Source organism: Hemicordylus capensis, chromosome 2 (assembly GCF_027244095.1).
Source record: "Hemicordylus capensis ecotype Gifberg chromosome 2, rHemCap1.1.pri, whole genome shotgun sequence".
Classification (NCBI taxonomy): domain Eukaryota; kingdom Metazoa; phylum Chordata; class Lepidosauria; order Squamata; family Cordylidae; genus Hemicordylus; species Hemicordylus capensis.
Genome location: NC_069658.1, coordinates 314,358,844 through 314,375,820, shown reverse-complemented (window position 1 = coordinate 314,375,820; position 16,977 = coordinate 314,358,844). Strand labels below are relative to the sequence as shown.

Sequence of the window (16,977 nt, the reverse complement as noted above, 5' to 3'; positions counted from 1 at the left end):
AAGGGATTCTGACTCTTTCATATATACACACACACAGAGGCTTGTCATGATCAAATATTGTGAACATTCAGGATCCATTGAGCTACAATTAGGTTAAAAAGAATATAAAACATGGAAAATGACTTTCATCATTCCTTGGAACAGAAATTCAAACATCATTTGTTCAAAATATCCAAGTAGAACTTAACAGAAAACTTGAGATATCACCTTTGACAGAGGGAGAGCGTTAAAGGGAGACTTACAGAATATATTGGCCTTGTTAAGGCATTATGGCAAAGTGTGGAGGCTGTACCTAGGGTACCTAGGAACAGTTTCCATAAGAGTATGCCATCAAGCCCTGCCGCATGCCAACAAGCTTGTTCCCATCTAAAATGTACCTGAATACAGTGTTTGAGGATACAAGTGCTATACCCAGAGACACACTCTTCCTGTGATGCTGGGGTGAGTAGGGGTGTGCACAAAACTGGCCGGCCCAGTGAAGCTTGAGTCCAAACAGGACCCAAACATGGCTGGTCCAGTTTGGTTTTGCCCCCCTTTGAACCCACACCCACCCCGGTTCAGTTCTGTTCAGGGGTTTCACAAGTCAATTTAAAAAAATTAGTACTTACCCCCTCTGGGGGGACTTTTTCAAGGCCTTGGGGGGCCCATGGAGCTTCCCCTTCCAGCATTCCTCATGGTAACAATTGCCAATTTGGGTGTTCTTCAGCCCTTTCCGGGCCTTTCCCCCTCACAGTGGCCATTTTGGAGGCTTCTGTGCATGTGCAATGGGCCTCTGCATTGCCTGGGTCATGACCTGGCCACGCAGGGCGATTTTTGCCACAAGGAAGGCCATTGTGCGAACGGGTTCAAAGAACCTGGGCCGCCAATTAAAAGGGCCACTGAAGCCCCATGGCTTGGGCTCTGAAGGAGCCCAGCATGAACTTTCCTCTCCCATGCCTGGGCTGCCGAGAATCCAGGTGAACTCTCTGTTGGTTATTTCAGGCAGCGTTGGCTGCCCAACAGGCCGTTTTCCCTTTCTCTTCAGAGAGGGAGAGACAGGGGGAAACATCCTATAAGGCAGCCGGTGCTGCCTGAAATGACGAGCTGAGAGCTCACTCAGGATCTTGGCAGCCCGAGCCACACCACTTTTGCACATGACATCATGCAAAGCGGTCTCAACTTGTTTTTCAGGCTCTCCGGGGAGAGCAAGGGGAAAACAGCCTATCGGGCAGCCAGCACTGCCTGAAATAACAAATAGAAAGTTTGCTCGGGGGTTTGGCAGCCCGGGTGGGAGCGGGGAGTTCACTCTGGGCTCCTCTGGACGTCACACGCACAGGCGTAACTGGAGAGGGCAACCAGGTGAGCGGGATCCGGGCCACCATTCAACTGGCTCCATGGCTGCATCTTGCCTTCAGTTTGCTTGAAAGTATTTTGAATCCCAGGGTAACGAAGCCACATTTTTGACTAACTTCCTTAATTAGGCTGACATTAAGCAACTGAGTGGCCTCATCAAACAAAGATCTGTGTGCAGGAAATGCTTCCATAAGCACAGAGAGGGGTAATTTTTAGCAATCCCCCTTTCCCACTGCTACCACCTGTGCCACCTAGCAATATGACCTGAGCATTGCAGGACCCTCAGAAAATATTTCCAGAGACACAGACAGGTGCAGAGGGAAGGGGGGGGGTCATCAAAAATCACCCATCCCCTCTAAGTATACATGGAAACATTTCCTGCACACAAATCTTTGTTTGATGTAAGTCAAAGTGTCTAAGGTTATATGGCCATGATACTTTTTATTTATGTATTGCCTTTACCAAGTTCAAAGCAATTAAAAATAAAGCACTACAAAACTACAATAAAACACTCAAAGCAACAGAGATTTAGTCACAAACAACTCAAGATAGCCACCCATCAGCCGCCAAAAGCCACCTGAAATAATTGAGCCTCTCAGCCTTTACTGAATACTATAATTAAAGTGCTCATCCAAAGAAGTTATTCCTGAGCCTCAGGATGATTGCAGTGTTCAACTCCTAGCTGTTAATGATTTCACCTCACATAACAAAAGTAAATGGAATTCTGATTAGAAGATCTTAATCAGGGCGTTCATACTGAGGTGAAAAAAGTGGATTGAAGATAGAGCCTCTAGTTATCTGTAGTTCCCTTTCCACCCATTTGATGTGCTTCAATTCAGACATTCTTTTATTGAAGAACAAATCTAGTATTGTAGTGGGTCAGAGTCCTTTGCTGAGGGAAAAGAGTAACAGATAGGTTTTGCTTCACAGTAAACCTCTAAGGCCATTCTAAATGCTACAGTTGGAGACGACTGGAACAGTCTCAATATACAGAGTAATTATATGGCAATTTATTTGCCACATAAGTTCTTCTCATCATACATAAGGTCTCCACATCTCCATTAGCTCTTCCTGGAGATGGCTGCCACTGTTTGGAAACTCTGCCTGGGTTGGAAAGTTACAGTATGGCCACCATAAAGAGGCTATTTCCAGAGACCTCCATATTGGAGGTCCATATTGGAAAGTTACCTCCATATGGAAAGTTACCTCCATATTGGAAAGTTACAGTATGGCCACCATGAAGAGGCTATTTCCAGAGACCTCCAGAGACCCCTGCTAACTGGGCAAAGAGGCACCTTTTAACGTGGTGATTCTCTTTATTTAGCAGGGGGAGAGTAACTGGTCCAATCCACCCCCATCACACTACCTCCAGTGACTGTTGTTGGTGTCTATCTGATGTTTCTTTTTAGACTGTGAGCCCTTTGGGGACAAGGAGCCATCTTATTTATTTATTATTTCTCTGTGTAAACTGACCTGAGCCATTTTTGGAAGGGCAGTGTAGAAATCAAATAAATAATAATGATGATGATGATTATTATTATTATTATTATTATTAAGCGACGTTTCTTCCAGTAACTTTGCTGTCTTCAGCCCTGGTTGCTCAACTGAAGATCCTGAGTCCTGTTGCCCACTTGCCACCAGATGTCCAGGGACTATAGCACCTAGCGCAGTCCTTGTTGACCCGGGCGACGACCGATCCAGTATAGATTTATTAAAGTTACATCTCACCATATTGTTGATGGGAGAGGCACTCTTTGTCTGGCTCCTCTGGTGAGACCTGTCCAGCATGGTTGGACCTCTGGCATAGCTCTCACCTTCCTCAGAGCACACAAGCCCCACAACCATGCCAAGGTAGTGCCTCACTGGGGCACTGCCCAATGAACTGCCCAATGGAAGCAATAGAATTGCCCAATGGAAGCAACATCAAGAACCTGGAAGAGAAAGAACATTACAAATACTTGGGCATTCTCCAGGCTTATAACATCGCACACACTGAAGTTAAAAGAAAAATTGGAAGTGAATACATCAGGAGAGTTAGAAAAATCCTCAAGTCCAAACTCAATGGCGGGAACACCATACAAGCCATAAACACCTGGGCTATACCTGTTATCAGATACACTGCAGGAATAATAGACTGGACCCAGGTAGAGCTAGAGACGCTGGATCGTAAGACCAGGAAAATCATGACCATCAATCATGCTCTGCATCCCCGCAGTGATGTCAATAGGCTACACCTCCCTTGCAGATCTGGTGGAAGAGGAATGCTGCAAGTCCATCAAACAGTAGAGGAGGAGAAAAGAGGCCTTGAAGAATATATCAAGGACAGTGAAGAAGATGCACTTCAAATGGTCAATAACGCGAAACTATTCAACACCAATGAAAGAAAGCAGGCCTACAAGAAAGAACAAGTCAAGAACCGAGCAGAAAAATGGAGAAATGAGCCCCTGCATGGTCAATATTTGCACAATATAAGTGGAAAATCAGACATCACCAAGACATGGCAATGGCTTACGAATAGTTACTTGAAGAAAGAAACAGAGGGTTTAATACTGGCTGCACAAGAACAGGCACTAAGAACAAAAGCAATAAGAGCAAAAGTTGAAAAATCCACAACAAACAGCAAGTGCCGCCTTTGTAAAGAAGCAGATGAAACAGTGGACCACCTAATCAGCTGTTGTAAAAAGATCACACACACTGACTACAAACAAAGGCATGACAATGTAGCAGGGATGATACACTGGAAGATCTGCAAAAAGTACAAGCTACCTGTAGCCAAACATTGGTGGGACCATAAAATTGAAAAAGTTGAAGAAAATGAAGATGTAAAAATATTATGGGACTTCCGACTACAAACAGACAAACATCTGCCACACAATACACCAGATATCACTGTAGTCGAGAAGAAAGAAAAACAAGTCAAAATAATTGACATAGCAATACCAGGGGATAGCAGAATAGAAGAAAAAGAAACAGAAAAAATCACCAAATACAAAGATCTACAAATTGAAATTGAAAGGCTGTGGCAGAAGAAGACCAAAATAATCCCAGTGGTAATTGGCGCCCTGGGTGCAGTTCCAAAAGACCTTGAAGAGCACCTCAACACCATAGGGGCCATAGAAATCACCATCAGCTAATTACAAAAAGCAGCTTTACTGGGAACAGCCTATATTCTGCGACAATATCTATAACAATTGACAATAAAATTCTGGCATCCCAGGTCCTTGAGAAGGACTCGATGTCTGGATAAAACAAACCAGTCAATAACACCTGTCCGACTGTGTAAATAAATAAATAATTGTGACTAGCCCTAAGTTGTAATGTTATTTGGTGTCCCAATGAAATTTCCCTCAAATTAACTTTACTACTGAAAAAACAAAAGGAAAATAATTTTGCTCCTTTGTTGCTCTTTTTAACCTTCTCCACCTGGATCCACCTGTTTTTCTAAATGATTCCTTTTCAACAGGCACCTGTCTCTCTCTTGGTCTTGGTTTGTGAGACATTTTGAAGTATATACAATAGGTGGTGACTGAAGTGCTTTTTGTTTTGTTTTGTTTTGTTTTGTTTTGTTTTGTTTTGTTTTGTTTCTAGTAGCTGAATGCTTTGGGTATATAATAGGCACATGATGAAATCACAGCTTATTACTTAAGAACATAAAAGAACAGCCCTGCTGGCTCAGGCTCAAGGCCCATCTAGTCCAGCATCCTGTTTCACACAGTGGCCCACCAGATGCTGCTGGAAGCCTCCAGGCAGGAGTTGAGGGCATGTCCTCTCTCCTGCTTTACTCCCCTGCAACTGGTACTCGGAAGCATCCTGCCTTTGAGGCTGGAGGTGACCTATCACCCTCTGACTAGTAACCATTGATAGACAAGCTACTAGTCAGTCTAGTATTAATACTTCTCAGACAACTTTAAATGTCTGGGCGAACCAGATGTGATTGATCAAATATTCAAGCAACTGATAACTACTTACCAAAAAGGAATAAAAAATATGTTTCTGATGACTTCCCCACATTCAGCCACCATCTCAAATTGCAACCTGGGTTTATCCTTATGATCTGGAGGATAAGGGTAAATCCTGTAGGACCCAACTTCTGAAGGGTCTTGTCCTAGGGTGAGGAGTAGACTGTAGAACATGAGACTAAGCATTTGCCAGCTCTGTTGGCATATATGGCCTTGAAGTTCTCAGCTTATTTTAGTTTAATAATTTCTATTCCACCTTTCCATGTTAAAACAAGCATGAGGCAGCTGACAGTGAACAAAACCCAAGTTAAAGGAATAAAGCACAATCTCAAAAATACAAAATATTTTTATAAATTATAAAATCAACTGCAAAATACAGTAAAACTAATATAAAACAGCAACAGCATAAACCATAGAATAGTTTCACTGATTTAATAAAATTAGACATCTGACTTGTTGAGGGAAAGGGGTTTTTTTAAAGCTGCCATTTAAAATAAGGAGCCTGATGCATTTTCCTAGTTAATAAATAAATAAAATTCCACAGCAATGACACTCCAGTGAGAAGACCCTGTCTCTACTTCCCACCAAAAACAGTGGTGGGCAAGAGCAGGGCTAGTGAGCACAGGTTCATACAAGAACAGACAGTCCTTAAGGTAACCTGGTCCCAGCCAATTTAGGACTTTAAAAGTCAACATCAGCTTCTGGGCACTTTGAACTGAGCTCAGAAGTGAATGGTCAGCCAGTGGGGCTGGGATAATATTGGTGTCGTCTGGGCTGTCCGTCTGGCCTCAACCAGCATCTTGGCAGCCGCGTGCTACACTAATTGCAGCTCCTGAATTGAAAGCCAGCCACATGTAGAATGCACTGCAGCAATCAAGTCTGGGTGTAATAAGAACATGCTTTTCTTAGAATGAAGTCCAAACAAGCAACTGAGAGAGGTGGGGCCCAGGTTAGCTACATGCCCAGAAGATGTGATGCAAGTTTCAAAGATAAACCAAGAAACCTATTTATATTTTGAAAAAAGGCCCCATAGCAGCTAAACACTTTGAAAACAAGTCCATGGTGCACCTCAAATCAACCCATTCTTGGAGGAGAATGACTAATTTTAGTTAAATATATTCTCATGTTCTTTCAGTTTTTTTAAAAAAAATGCTATCCCACAGAACCAAGTGTCAAAGCTTCTATTTTATACTGTAGCCCCTTGAAAGTTGTTGGAGCAGAGCACAAAATTCTTTCCATTCGAAAACCAGTAGAGAATCTATTGTGACTAAACTCCATTGTTAAAACTTTTTCAAAGGAACTGAGATATTTAGAGAGCAAATTTGCTATTGGAACGTGTTTCTCACCGAGACCAAATGTGCACATTATTGTTCAAATGTTGAACAATAATGACCAAATGTGAACATTATTGACCAAATGTGCACATTATGATGAATATATGAAGAATATAATGATGAATTGAAACTCCAGAATTATTAATACTGAAGGAGGCAAATCTCTGCTCCATCTTGCAATATTGGATTTTTCAACAAATGTCTCATTAGGTTTAATGCTTCCAGAAATGTGGGTGGTAATTAACATATACATAGTTAATTAGCAAATTCAGTGAACATGATTTGTTCAATTTGGTGCCTGACATCCTAACTCTCTTCCAGAGTGCAGGGAGAATGGAGGCATTTTGCCCACTTACACAACAGTGCATGTGTAGAGGGACTGGGCAATTAAACCCAAGTCCCAGTTGCATGCCCACAACCCCTCATTACCCATACACTTCATTAGTCAAGATGTCAGCCACATAGTTTACAACCATTTGAGGGAATCAAACATTGGTATTTATTTCAAAAACACACATTGGTATTTCTTTCTTTCTTCCCTAAGCAAAGGAAACAAGCACCTGAGGCCAATTCTATACCCATACTACACTTAGAAAAAAATATTCTCCACTTCTTTACCAGAGTGGGTGAGAATAATTCTCCATATTATTCTCACTCATTCTGGGAAAGTGCTGGAGAATATTCTTTTCCAACTTTACTTGTGTCCTTAGTTAAACAGAACATTTTGTTCTACTTGTGCAAAGTAGAAAGGATGCATCCAGTTATCTTTACCATACATGCAAGCTGGCAGTAGATGCCTTGTAGGGATATGCAAAATGTTTTGACGTTGAAACGTCTCAACTCTAAATGGGCCATTTCAAGTGTTTTGAGCTCAAAACAAAATGCCCTTTAAATAAAGGGCCTGTTTTGAGCTCAGAACAAAACAACCCCATTTCTACTCAAAACATTTTGAAGTTTGGAGCGCCATTTTGGAGGCCTGTTTTCCCCTTGCTGATTGGTTTTCTGAAACTGAATCCTAGTGGGGTTTGGGGAAAGGTTAAACATTTGCTTATAATTGCCTGTTTGCCGATTTCTTTTGTGGGTTGGGTTGTAGGTAGCACCCTTCATGCCCTACCACCCAACCCACTTTGGTGTTCCTAGGAGCTAGCCATGGGGAAAAATGGGATGTTTCAAGTTTTCCCATTGTTCCCTATGGCCAGAACACTCAAAATGGTTTGAGTTTAGTTCCGTCAAAACAACTGGGTTGACTGCTGTTTTGATGAAACATTTCAGCCCTCTGTGTTTTGTTTTGAACGTGAAACAAATTGCAAAATCGTTTCATGCACATCCCTAAAACCCCGTGCATAGAAAATACAATGAGGCTATTCTTACAATGTGTGTGGGGGGATCCGGGCTAAAGGAGCACAGCCCGGTTTTCCCCGATTGTGAGAACCACCAGGCTTGTGGGTGAGCCCAGTGATTCTATGGTGGCTAGCTCTCCAAAGACGGTAAAGGTAAAGTTGATTTTGATTCCTGGCGCCCACAGAGCCCTGCGGTTGTCTTTGGTAGAATACAGGAGGGGTTTACCATTGCCTCCTTCTGTGCAGTATGAGATGATGCCTTCCAGCATCTTCCTATATTGCTGCTTCCCAATATAGGTGTTTCCCATAGTCGGGAAACATACCAGCGGGGATTCAAACCGGCAACCTTCTGCTTGTTAGTCAAGCATTTTCCCCGCTTGGGGAAACACCTTGGATTGTAGGCTAGTCCAATTAACACCAGTGGAATTACTTTGAAAATGCAATGGATTGGTGTTTTAAAAGCAGTCATAGATGGAGATGCTCTTATTTCTACAGGGAGTACATTCCAAAGCCCTGGGGCAGCCACAGAGAAGGCCTGATCCCTAGCCTCCAGATGAGCCAGTGGCAACAGTAACCAGACCTCCCCAGATGATCTTAATAAGTGTCAGGGTTCATGACAAAGAAGGTGGTCTCTTAAATATCCTGGACCTAAGCCATTCAAGGCTTTATAGGTAATGACCAGTACTTTGTATTTCATTCTGAAACATATTAGTAACTAATACAATTCTTTCAGAATCCATGTTATATGGTCCCTTCATGTTGTCCCAGACACCAACCTGACTGCCACATTCTGTACCAGTTGTAGTTTCTCAGCTATGTACAAATTGCCCCAGGTAGAGTGCATTACTTTATTCATGTCTAGAGGTTACCAGCATATGTACTATCATTTTAAGGTCATTTACCTATAGAAATGGGTGTAGCTGATGTATCGCCAAAGCCAATTAAAAAGTACTCTTAGCCACTGCATCAACCTGAGAAACCAGAGAGAGTTTTGGATCCAGGAACACTCCCAAGCTACACACCTCATCTTTCAGGGGGAGTGTAATCCCATCCAGATCAGGCAGATCTAAACCATCTGGTTTAGAGAAATAGAGCTGGGTGTCATCAGCGTATTGATAACACTCTGCACCAAATCCCGTGATGATCTCTCGCAGCAGTTTGATGTAGATGTTACAGAGCATTGGAGACAGTATGGAGCCTTGTGGAACTCCATACTTTACTTCTCGCTTTGCAGAGCAACGACCTTTAAACAATACCATCTGGAATCTACGTGAGATGTAGGAACGGAACCACTGTAGAACAGTGCCAGCGATCCCCACCTACCTTAGGTGACCCACAAGGATCAAAACTCTGAGAGTGACCTGAAGTTGGAGAAGCAAATAAAAGAGGTGTCAAAGAGAGAGAGGGGGCAGTAATAATGGGTGACTTCAACTACCCCCACATAGACTGCATAAATTCACATTCAGGTATTGAAAGGGCGGCCAGATTGCTAGACATGCTAAATGACAGTGCCTCAGAACAGTTCATCATGGAAACAACCAGAGAGATGGCGATTTAATCCTGAGTGATGCCCAGGACCTGGTGTGAGATGTCAGAGTTGCAGAACCATTCAGTAGCAGTGACCATAGTGTGGTCCAAATCAGCATATATGCAAGTGGAGAATTGTCAAGGAAGTCCAACACAGATGTCTTGGACTTCAAAAGAGGAAACCTCAAAAATGAGGAGACTGGTAAAAATAAAGTTTAAAGGGAAAGTCAGGAGAGTCAAATCATTCCAGAAAGTATGGAACCTATTTAAAACCACAATACTAGAAGTTCAGTTGGGTTGGAATGTATACCAAGAAGGAGGAAAGGTACCACCAAGTTCAGGAGGTCACCAGCATTGCTAAAAAGTAGAGTCAGGGAAGCTATAAAAGGGAAGAAGACCTCCTTTCAGAAAATGGAAGTCCTGACCAAATGAAGAGAACAGGAAGGAACATAAACTCTGGCAAAAGAAATGTAAGGAGACCATAAGGGATGCAAAAAGAGAGTTTGAAGAGCACATCGCTATCTATAAGTGTCAAGGGGAATAACAAAAACTTCTTTAAATATATCACAAGTTGAAAACCTGCCAGGGAGGTGGTTTGCCTGTTATATGATGAGGGCATGAAAGGGATTATTAAGGCGGATAAGGAGATTGCAGAGAAGCTGAATGTTTTCTTTGCATCTGTCTTCACGGGGCAGGATACTGACTATATACCCTCTCCAGAATTGAGCTTCTCAGGTTTAAAGGCTGAAGAACTGAGCCAATCTGAGGTGACACAGGAAGATGTTCTAAACTAAAAACTAATGAATTGCCAGGACGATTTGAGTTCTGAAGGAACTGTGAAATTACTGATCTCCTAGCTAAAATATGTAATTTGTCCCTACAATCAGGCTCTGTACCAGAGATTGAAGGAAAGGAAACTGGTTGAAGGACAGGAAACAGAGGGTAGGAATCAATGGACAGTTTTCACAGTGATGGGGAGTAGGAAGTAAGGTCCCCCAGGGATCAGTAATCGGACCAGTGCTCTTTAACATGTTCATAAATGATCTAGAAGTTGGGGTAAGCAGCGAAGTGGCAAAATCTGCAGATGACACTAAACTATTTAGGGTAGTGAAATCCACAACAGATTGTGAGGTGCTCCAAAAAGATCTCTCCCAACTGGGGGAGTGGTAAAATGGCAAATGCAATTAAATGTAAGTAAGTGTTAAGTGATGTATATTGAGGCAACCCCCCCCCCCAACTTCACATATACACTGATGGGATCTGAGCTGTCAGTGACTGATCGAGAGAGGTCATGGTAGACAGCTCATTGAAAGTGCTGTCTCAGTGTTTGGCAGCTGTGAAAAAGGCCAATTCCATGCTAGGGATTATTAGAATGGGGATTGAAAATAAAAATGCTAATATAATGCCCTTGTACAAATCTACGGTTCAGCCACATCTGGAGTACTACATACAGTTCTAGTCACCATATCTTAAGAAGGATATTGAAGAACTGGAAAAGGTGCAGAAGAAGGCAACCAAAATGATGAGGGGCCTGGAGCACCTTCCTTATGAGTCTAGCTACAGTATCTGGGGCTCTTTACGTTGGAAAGGAGGCAGCTAAGGGGAGACATGGAGTGGAGAGAATGGATAGAAAGAAAATTTTCTCCCTCTCTCACAACACTAGAACTAGGGGTCACCCCATGAAACTGAAAGTCGGGAAATTCAGGACTGGCACGAGGAAGTAAAAGCTGTGCCCTAATTGTAGAATCCAGTTTGGCCCGAATATTATAGATTTTGTCCACGGAAAAATCATTAAGAGTATCACAGAGGATAACCTATGGCTCTAAATTTGGATTCAAGGGGAAGGGGGCTTGTATCAGCCCTCTCACAACCATAGACAATTCAGCTGGACATGAACTTGCAGATGTAATGCAGGCAGAAAAGAATTGCTTCTTTGCCATGCGAATTAGCATAGATCTTCAGATGTGCTGAGTTTGCACTCTAGTTGTCTATCCCGCCTCTTCCGCTCAAGTAATTCTTCCAAATACCTTGGGGCTAATTTTGAAGCAGTTAGGTGCAAATATACAAGTTGGACATCAGGAGAAAATAAACAGCCTCTCTGTTTTAACATTTAAAGCCCTAAATGGCTTGGGACCGGGTTACTTGAGAGAGCGCCTTGCCCCATATGTCCCAAACCTTAAGATCTTCTTCAGAGGCCCTCCTCTGGGTGCCCCTGCTAAATTAGGTGGCTACCAGGGAGAGGGCCTTTTTGGTGGTTGCATCCTGTTTATGGAATAGCCTCCCCAGTGAGGTTTGCCTGGCTTCGTCACTTTGTTCTTTGTGACACTAGATAGAGAACCTTTTGTTCATCTTGGCCTTTTAAATTTTGGTTTTTAGTTTTGATCTGATTTTTTACTTATTATAAAATGAGTTTTTAAGCTTCTTTGTACTGTGTTTTTTCTTCTTCTTCTTCCTTTGTTATGGGGACAATTTGTTATGGGGCAGCTAACAAATAAAGTCTTTGTTGTTGCTGCTGCTGTTGTTATCCTAAATATCTAAACAATAAAAGATTTGAAGATATTTTCAGACTTGCTAAGGAACTTCAGAGAGTTTTCGCAGGCAGTTTCTCCACATCCCCACATACAGAGGCTGTTCTCATGCGCAGCTTAACCCAGGCTAGGGAAGCCCAGCCTGGGTTAGACTGTGCATCAGAAACGCCAGTATCTAGTCTGATCCTGGCAGGGCAGTAGTGCCTAGCCCCCATTTTTAAACCCGACTATTAGCCAGGGTTAAAGGCTCAAGAGGGCCCAGGTGGACACAGAAGCACCCATCTCTTGGGGGAATCTCCCAATGCATCCTGCATGTTGCATAGTGCATTGTGAGATTCCCAACACATTGTCCCTGCCTCCAGGACTGTGCGCTGCAAGCCCCCAGCACTGCTCATCTGAGAGCGCTGTCTACGCTCCCAGAAATAAGCCATTGCTTGTCTGGGGGAAAGGTAAGCTTAACAAGCCTTCCCCTCTCCTGCCCCACCTGCCCGGTTGTGTGAACAACCTCACAGATTGTTACCTTTTGGTGTACTCTCAATAATGATGTAACTATGAACACCATTGGAGATTTCAAGATACAACATTTAAAATCATCGCTCTTGTTCCCTTTCTGAAGTATTTATTTCTATTCTTTATCAAAACAGACTATCTGTGTAATTCTGTCCATAGTATCAGCTATCAGTAGTGACAATAAAATAGTTCAGCAGCAAACTTAGTTACCTAAAATGATGCTGATTACAGCCATGAACTGCTGTACTGAAGTGACAACTCAGATATAGGACCCCGGGCCATTTTGAGAAGAAAACCTGGCTCCTTATCTTCACAGAGGAAATCAGCTCTTGAGTAAAAGGCATTCTAAGACTGCAATCCTGGGTAGGTGACTGGAACGCAAGTGGAGGAGAACTCGGTTCAAATCTGACAGGATACAGCATAGGACCCAGTTGAAGGCTTACACGATGGCAGTGCATGCGGCAAAAAAGGAATTTTGGTCAGCACGCATTGCATCTTCAGGTCCATATTCTGCAGAGCTATCCCAGGTGGTGAGGAGCATAATTTCTGCTCCTTCTCTTGTAAATCAGTTCCTGGAGGCACTCTGCTGTTATGCTTTTAGTGGGTTCTTTGCAGACAAAATCTCCTGTATTTGGGCTGACTTGGACTCCACTATTTCTGCAGGGTCTATAAAGGAGGTGTCCAGTGATCCTTCTTGCAGTGTTAGGTTGTATCAGTTTCAATCTGTGACTCCTGAGGATGTGGACAAGCTGCTTGGGGCGGTGTGGCCTACCACTTGTTCTCTGGACCCTTGCCTGACCTGGCTGCTTTGATCTAGCAGGGAGATTATTGGTCAACATCATAAATGCATCACTGAGGGAGGGTAGGGTGCCTTCATGTTTGAAGGAAGTAATAGTTAGACCTCTTCTTAATAAGCCTTCCCTGGATCCCTCAACAATGGATAGTTACAGGCCAAACTCCAATCTCCCTTGGTTGGGCAAAGTGATCAAAAGGGTGGTGGCCAACCAGCTGCAGGCAGTTTTGGAGGAAACAAATTATCTAGACCCATTTCAAACTGGCTTTAGAGCTGGCTATGGGGTTGAGACAGCCTTGGTCGGCCTGATGGATGACCTTTACCAGGGAATCGATAGAGGGAGTGTGACTCTGTTGGTTCTCTTGGATCTCTCGGTGGCGTTCAATACCATCAACCATGGTATCCTTCTGGGTTGACTGGGGGAATTGGGTTTAGGAGGCACTGCTTTGTACTGGTTCCGCTCCTATCTCTCGAGCAGATCCCAAATGGTGGAGCTTGGTGACAGTTGCTCTTCTAAACGAGAGCTGTTATATGGAGTTCCTCAGGGCTCCATTCTGTCACCAATGCTTTTCAATATCTACATGAGTGAGATCATCAGGAAATTGGGTGCTGGGTATTATCAGTATGCAGATGACACCAAATCTACTCCTCTCTTTCATCTGCTTCATCAGGAAATGGCGTTCATTCCCTAAATGCCTGCCTGTAGTCAGTAATGGGCTGGATGAGGGATAACAAATTGAGATTGAATCCAAGCAAGACAGAGGTGCTCATTGTAGGGGCTCAGAATCTGAGGGATGAGTTAGATCTCCCTGTGCTGGATGGGGTTACACTCCCGCGGAAGGAGCAGGTACTCAGCTTGGGACTACTACTGGACCCAGGCCTCACCCTGGTGTCTCAGGTGGAGGCCATGGCCAGGAGTGCTTTCTATCAGCTTCAGCTGATTCGACAGCTGCGTCCATTCCTTGAAGAGGACAACATCAAAACAGTGGTGCACTAGCTGGTAACCTCCAGGCACAACTACTGCAATGCACTCTACGTGAGGCTGCCTTTGTACGTAGTTCGGAAACTTCAGTTAGTTCAAAATGCGGCAGCCAGATTGGTCTCCGGGGCAACTTAGAAAGACCATATTATTCCTGTTTTGAAACAGTTGCACTGGCTGCCGATATGTTTCCAGGCAAAATACAAAGTGCTGGTTATTACCTTTAAAGCCCTAAACAGCTTAGGTCCAGGTTACCTCAGAGAGCTCCTTCTTCTGTATGATCCCCACTGAACGTTAAGGTCATCTGAGGAGGTCTGTCTCCAGTTATCACCGGTACGTCTGGTGGCAACTCAGAGGCAGGCCTTCTCTGTAGCCTCTCCTGGGCTGTGGAATGTGCTCCCTGCAGAAATCCGTAATTTGAACTCTTTATTGACCTTCAGGAGAGCCCTTAAGACTTATCTGTTTGGCCTGGCCTTCCAGGGTTTTTTAATTGTTGTAGGAGTTTTTTTTAATGTACTGGGGGTTTTGTTTTGTTTTTAGGGTTTTTTAATTGTTTTTAACTGATTATTTTATGGTATTTAAATTTTTTTTGTTTTTATTGGTGATTGATTTTAACTGTTTTTGTTTTGTTTGTGAACCACCCTGAGCCAAATTGGGTAGGGCAGTATAAAAATTCAATCAATCAATCAATTAATCCTATGTACATTTACTGCTACTGTTACTACTGCTACTACTACCATCACCACTACTACTATTTATCTACATTTACCTAAACGTAGGCCCTATCAAACACAATGGCACCTACTTCTGATTCAACATTCATAGAATTGTGCTGCAAGCCTCATTTCTGAAAATACCCGGTCACTGAAATTGCATACTTTTCTCCCTTTAAGGTTTTGGCTCCATCTTGTGGTCACTCATGTTTATTTGGGATCAGTTTCTTCCCTCTCGTTTTAACAACGGATTTGTTTTTAGATCAATTGAGCTAGTGCAGGGGTTCCCAACCGGTGCTATTCCAGATGTTGCTGAACTATAACTCCCATTATCCCCAGCCACAGTAAATTGTAGCTGAGGATGATGGGAGTTGTAGTTCAGCAACATCTGCAGTACCACAGGTTGGGAACCCTGAGCTCGAATATTGAGGGCCATAGGATAAATTGCAAAACTGATTCAGCCAAAGTGAATTAAAACATGTGTTGATATGCTTATCCATTTCTGATTCTAGTACAGGTCTGGCTGGAGTGCCCGGTGGACCACGATCCCAATGTTTCCTCTTGAAATATTTTCACAAACCAGATATGCTGAGCAGATCTAAGCTGAATCAATGCAGTTAAGAGTCACGGGGTTCAATAATCAAACAGAACTATTTGGCCATGTTCTTACAATCTGTAAAGTTAGTCAGAGGAGCAGCCAGCTTTGAGTGAGAACCATGCATGCTCCCGAAAACCCTACATGTAATAGCAGAAAGCCAAGGTGCAATTGTAGTTGGGCCCTGCACTGAGCCAACATCAGCATCACAGACTTGAATATGGTGGCAGAGTGTAGCATCCAATTACAATCACACCTTGCACACAATCACTTCCCAGTCCTTCAACCAGGATTTCTGCTGCCATACAGTCAGTTTTGGGGAGCATGCATAGCTCTGGATTCTAGCTGACCACTCCTCAGACTAACGTCACTGGTCATAAGAATATGATCTTTATGTCTAAAATATTTTGTATCAGTTCATCAGCAACATCTTGTTTTATGACATGCACAGGAGTTGATAGAATGCGCTGAGAAATTGTTTACTAGCGGCCAGAACCTAAAGTCTGTGAGACAATTATGCTCCTGGATTTGTCTAACAGAAAAACCCTGTGGAAACCCTGAGTCAGGCACTAAAGTTTAAGGATCTGTGATTAAAAACCTAGTACTGTTTGTGGAAGAGGACAACTACCCTCGCCACAAAGACTTAAATGCAGATGTAGCAGTTACTCTCTCCCACCCACCACAGCACTTGCATATCAGAGCTGTAATAATAATAATAATAATAACAACAACAACAACAACAACAACAACTATTCAACACCAATGAAACAAAGCAGGCCTACAAGAAAGAACAAGTCAAGAACAGAGCAGAAAAATGGAAAAATAAGCCCCTTCATGGTCAATATTTGCACAATATAAGTGGAAAATCAGACATCACCAAAACCTGGCAATGGCTTAAGAATGGCAACTTGAAGAAAGAAACAGAGGGTTTAATACTGGCTGCGCAAGAACAGGCACTAAGAACAAATGCAATAAGAGCAAAAGTAGAAAAGTCAACAAAAAACAGCAAGTGCCGCCTTTGTAAAGAAGCAGATGAAACAGTGGACCACCTAATCAGCTGTTGTAAAAAGATCACACACACTGACTACAAACAAAGGTATGACAAGGTAGCAGGGATGATACACTGGAAGATCTGCAAAAAATACAAGCTACCTGTAGCCAAACATTGGTGGGACCATCAAATTGAAAAAGTTGTCGAAAATGAAGATGTAAAAATATTATGGGACTTCCGACTACAAACAGACAAACATCTGCCACACAATACACCAGATATAACTGTAGTCGAGAAGAAAGAAAAACAAGTCAAAATAATCGACATAGCAATACCAGGGGATAGCAGAATAGAAGAAAAAGAAACAGAAAAAAAA

At 42.9% G+C, this 16,977-nt stretch overlaps 1 protein-coding gene across 1 annotated transcript in view; it reads left to right on the top strand.

Annotated features, from left to right (window-relative positions):
* Window positions 1-16,977, top strand: part of SYN2 (synapsin II) — a 354,597-nt gene that overhangs the window by 313,802 nt on the left and 23,818 nt on the right. The window lies entirely within an intron of this gene.